This window comes from Hordeum vulgare, chromosome 5H, assembly GCF_904849725.1.
Source record: "Hordeum vulgare subsp. vulgare chromosome 5H, MorexV3_pseudomolecules_assembly, whole genome shotgun sequence".
NCBI lineage: Eukaryota > Viridiplantae > Streptophyta > Magnoliopsida > Poales > Poaceae > Hordeum > Hordeum vulgare.
This window is the reverse complement of record NC_058522.1, coordinates 347,993,342-347,999,031: the sequence shown is the minus strand read 5'-3', so window position 1 is coordinate 347,999,031 and position 5,690 is coordinate 347,993,342.

Genomic DNA, 5,690 nt, shown 5'->3' with positions numbered 1-5,690 from the left:
GGGAGATCAATATGAGCAGCAAATGATTCACACAGTGAAGCTACTATCTCAGAGTCAAGTCCATATTTAGCGCTAAAATCACAAAAGGTATTTGTTTCAACAAAGGATTTAACGCAATCAAACTTGAAATTCATACCTGACTCCTTACCTTCATCAAACTCCCAATCTTTAGAGTTGCGTTTAATTCTTTCCAATAAATTCCATTTGAAGTCAATATCTCTCTTCATAAAAGAACCGGTACAAGAAGTGTCAAGCATGGTGCGATCATCATGAGAAAGCCGAGCAGATAAGTTCTGAATGATAATTTCTCTCGAGAGCTCATGGTTGGGGCATGAATATAACATTGATTTAAGCCTCCCCCAAGCTTGAGCGATGCTTTCTCTTTCACGAGGCCAAAAATTATAAATATAATTCCGATCACGATGTACTAGATGCATAGGATAACACTTTTGATGAAATTCCAATTTCAACCGGTTGTAGTTCCATGATCCAGTATCATCACATAGCCTATACCATGTCAATGCTTTATCCCTCAAAGATAAGGGAAAGACCTTCTTCTTGACCTCATCCTCGGGCAAACCTGCAAGCTTAAATAAACCACAAACTTCATCTACATAGATTAGATGCAAGTCGGGATGTGATGTTCCATCTCCTGTAAAAGGATTAGCCAGCAGTTTCTCAAGCATATCCAAAGGAAATTCATAGCAAATATTTTCAGTAGGTGCAGTAGGTCGAGGAGCACCTCCTTGTGCTTCCGATCGAGGTGAAGATACCCCAAACAAGCTCCTCAAAGGATTAGTTTCCATAGTGGCAAGTGACAATAAATTTGAGCACACTATATAAATGTTTCCTTACCAAATTCCACTTACCAAAGGCGCTTCACTCCCCGGCAATGGCGCCAGAAAAGAGTCTTGATGACCCACAAGTATAGGGGATCTATCGTAGTCCTTTCGATAAGTAAGAGTGTCGAACCCAACGAGGAGTAGAAGGATCTCACAAGTGGTTTTCAGCAAGGTAATCTGTGCAAGCACTGAAATTGTCGGTAATAGATAGTTGTGTGGTAAGATGATTCGTAGCAAGTAGCAAGTAAAAAAAGTAACAACGGTGCAGCAAAGTGCCCCAATCCATTTTGTATCAAGGGACAAGCCTGGACAAACTCTTATTGGAGGTAAAGCGCTTCCGAGGACACAAGGGAATTTCTGTCAAGCTAGTTTTCATCATGCTCATATGGCTCGCGTTCGCTACTTTAATAGTTTGATATGTGGGTGGACCGGTGCTTGGGTTCTGCCCTTACTTGGACAAACCTCCCACTTATGATTAACCCCTATCGCAAGAATCCGCAACTACCAAAGAAGAATTAAGACAAAGTCTAACCATAGCATTAAACTAGTGGATCCAAATCAGCCCCTTACGAAGCAACACATAAACTACGGTTTAAGCTTCTATCACTCTAGCAACCCATCATATACTTACTACTTCCCAATGCCTTCCTCTAGGCCCAAATAATGGTGAAGTGTTATGTAGTCGACGTTCACATAACACCACTAGAGGGAAGACAACATACAACACATCAAAATATCGAACGAATACCAAATTCACATGACTACTTATGGCATGACTTATCCCATGTCCTCAGGAACAAAAGTGACTACTCACAAAGCATAATAATATTCATGACTAGAGAGGTATTTAATAGCATCAAGGGTCTGAACATATAATCTCCCACCAAGTAATCCTACTAGCATCAACTACAAAGAGTAATTAACACTACTAGCAACCTTACAAGTACCAATCGGAGTCGCGAGACGGAGATTGGTTACAAGAGATGAACTAGGGTTTGGAGATGAGATGGTGCTGACGAAGATGTTGATGGTGACGAGTCCCCTCCGATGAGAGGAGTGTTGATGATGACGATGGCGACGATTTTCCCCTCCGGGAGGGAAGTTTCCCCGGCAGGACGACCCTGTCAGAGCTCTAGATTGCTTCTGCTCAAGTTCTGCCTCGTGGCGACGGAGAATCCTTCCGAAAGCCTCCTCCTGATTTTTTTCTGGAACGAAACCCTCCTTATAGCAAAAGAGGGGGGCCAGAGGGCCAACCGGGAGCCCACACGCCCCTAGGCGCGGCCAGGGGGTAGGCCGCGCCTAGCAGGTTTGTGGCCTCCTGCTGGCTCCCCTCTGGTACTTCTTCAGCCCAGTATTTTTTATAAATTCCAAAATAAATCCTCTTTGATTTTCATGGCTTTTGGAGTTGTGCAGAATAGGTATCTCAAACTTGCTCCTTTTTCATGCGAGAATTCCAGCTGCCGGCATTCTCCCTCTTTGTGTAAACCTTTCAAAATAAGAGAGAAAAGGCATAAGTATTGTACCGTGAAGTGTAATAACAGCCCATAAAGCGATAAATATCAACATGAAAGCATGAAGCAAAATGGATGTATCAATGGGATTCGCCAATTTTCTCTTTTCTCGCACACGAGTATTTTACACGCTTTGTCTATGTTGTGTGTTGCCCCCGCCCAAGTTTCATGTTTCACAGGGAAATTTTCATTAGGCGTGTGATTTCAAAATTTATTCCACCCACCACCGCCGCCGCCGCCGCAACCAGAACTTCAACCACATCTATGTTCTGCCCAAGCATCGTCGATCTAGTTAAGTAACCCACTGATCTCTATTATGGCCACGGCTTAAATGGCGCCTTTGAAACATCCTCATGCCTCCAAATCCCCACCGCCCTACCTCCAGAGCATCGCTGCGCAAGCTCGGCCACATATCACGTGGACGTCGGGGAGCTAATGGCGGTCGAAGGCGCGATGTCTGTTGTGTGTGTCGACCCGGAGGAACACATCACCTCCGCCGGCGCCGACTTGGTGCAAGCTCTGGCCCAGATGAAGTTCCCCATCGACTACCCCCCAGGAATTGTTTTGACCAGCTCAATCTCACCAATACCAGTTGCAATGGCTATGTTTTGTGTGGGTGATGTTTTAAGCATGTATGTGTCTTGTTTATTTCAGTACTGGACACTGTGTGATGTTCAAGTATTAACTATCCACCTCAATTTCACCAATACCAGCAACAAACTTACAATACATGACTCTAGATGCTCTTAAGCCTGTTGTAATTAATAATTGTATCCATTTTTAATATGTCCCTTTGCTACCGTGCCACTTGCCGCAATGAAGATGTCACTAGAGATGTTCTCGTTTTATTTCCATTTGCTATTTTTAATGGATGCTAACCCTGTGGTACTTAACATGCCTTTCCATGTACTTACGTAGGGCCATAAACATGTGGTGTTGTTGTTCGCCGTCGAGGTTAGTTGCACCCCATGTCTTACAATATTTCACATTATTTGTACAATTGTAGTTTAACTTCTAGCATTTCTAAGTTGCATGCAGGTACACATGTCAGCGGCACTGACCCACGCTTCGATCCGGAGGAACACCTCGGCTGCTCTGCTGCTGACTTGGGGCGTACTCTGGCCAAGTTGAAGTGCCCCAGAAACTACCCCGCACGGCTTACCAAGTATGAACTCACGAGTTCAATCTTACCAATACCAGTTGCAATGCCTATGATTTGTACGTATTAGCATGTTGTAGTAAACAAGCCTAACATGTCTTAGCTATTTTCCCTACCTTTTTATAGACAAAAGGGCCATTCTCTGCTATGGTGGCACTTGCCTTGCGATGTTTAACTCTCTCAATTGCATTATTATCAGTACCAGTTTCATTGTCTATACAAGCTTACCTGTAGTTAAACATGCCTTCTTATTTTCAGTACTGCACACTGTATGGTGTTCAAGTATGAACTGTCCAACTCAATTTCACCAATAGTAGCAACAAACTTGCAAAACATGACTTAGGATGTTGTTAAGCCTATTGCAATTAACAATGGTATCCTTTTTTAATTTGTCCCTTTGCTACCGGCCTACTCTCCATAGTGAAGATATACCAGAGATGATGTCTTTTTATTTCCATTTTCTATTTTTAGTGGATGCTAGCCCTATCGTTAACATGCCTATCCATGTACTTACGCAGGGCCATAGTGGGCGAGGTTGTTGTTTGTCATCGAGGTTAGCTTCATCCCATATCTACAATATTTTACATCATTTGTGGAGTTGCACTTAAACTTCTAAAATTTACTTGCTTCTTGTAGATGTAGGTACACATGTCAGCGGCACTGATCCATGCTTTGAACCGGAGGAACACCTCGCCTCTGCTGCGACCGACTTGGGTCGGGCTCTTGCCCATATGAAGTGCCCCAGCAACTACCCCTCAGGACTTACCAAGTATGAACTCGCCAGTTGAATCTTACCAATACCAGTTGCAATGGCCATGTTATGTATGATTGATGTATTAGGCATGTTATAATAAACATGCCTAACCCGTCTTATCTATTTTCCCTACCTTTTTGTAGACACGGGACCATTCTGTGCTCTAGCAGGACCTGCCTTGTGATGTTTAACTCTGTCACTTTCATTTCTATCACTAGTTTAGTACCAATTTCAATGGCTATACGGTTCTGTGTAGTGAAATTTTCCTGTTGTAGTAAACAACTCTATCCATTTTCCAATCCATCCCTTTCCTACCGTGCTACTCTTTCCAAGCGAAGATATCACTACACATGCTATTGTTTTATTACCATTTGCTATTTTTGGTGGATGTTAACCGTGTTGTAGTTAACATTGCCTTTCCATGTACTTACATAGGGCTACAATGGGTGATGTTGTTGTTTGCCATCTAGGTTAGCTGCATCCCAAGTCTTATACACCGAGATTTCAATATAGACTATATACAGAGAAAAATGAGTGAATCTACATTCTAATCTAAACTATGTCTATATACATATGTATGTAATTCATATTGAAATCTCTAAAACTACTTGTATTTAGGAAGGTAGGTAGTTGTATTTTACACCATGTGTGCAATCGCAGTTTAGCTTCTAACATTTACTTGTTACCTTGAGGTACATATATCAGCGATACTGATCCACACTTTTATACCTTTGTATGGGGCAATAAGATATTCATGAACAAGCATCAAGTGAGGAAACTAAGAAATATTTTTAGGATGGCAAGTAATGTGATGCCTTTCCCCCCTCCCACAACAAGTTACTCTATTAGATATGAGTATCTCAAGTTTTTCTCTTTTGAGTGGTTTCCGAAGCAATTTACTGATGATTACCTTGCAAACTACATGACCACAGTGGAGGAAAGTAAGTTAAAGTATACAATTCATCCTACCATGATAATGGTCTAGAAGTCTTCATGAAGGCGGTGAAGGATGGGCGGGCGATCATCAGAAGGGGGTGGACAAAAGTTGTTCGTCCCTATGGCATTCAGGAGGACACAATATGGGCATTCCGCTTCTTCAACACCATCAGTAGCCAAGATTATTTACATTTGTCTCTTCACCTTACCACTTCTAAATATTGTGATTCATCATAGTTAATTCATGCCTAATCCTGTAATTACTAAATATGTTGTACTAAAATTTTTATTTGTTGATTGGTTGTTGAACTATTGTGCTGAGAATTTGAATTCCACGATTCATATTTCAAAAATTCCAATTATAATAATAAATTATAGGGAAAAGTAAAATTAAACAAGAGCGAATTAAATAATGTACATACGGTTAGAAAGAACAGACGGTTCTTTGACGTGAAACATTTGCGATGGTCGACGGACGCACACACGGT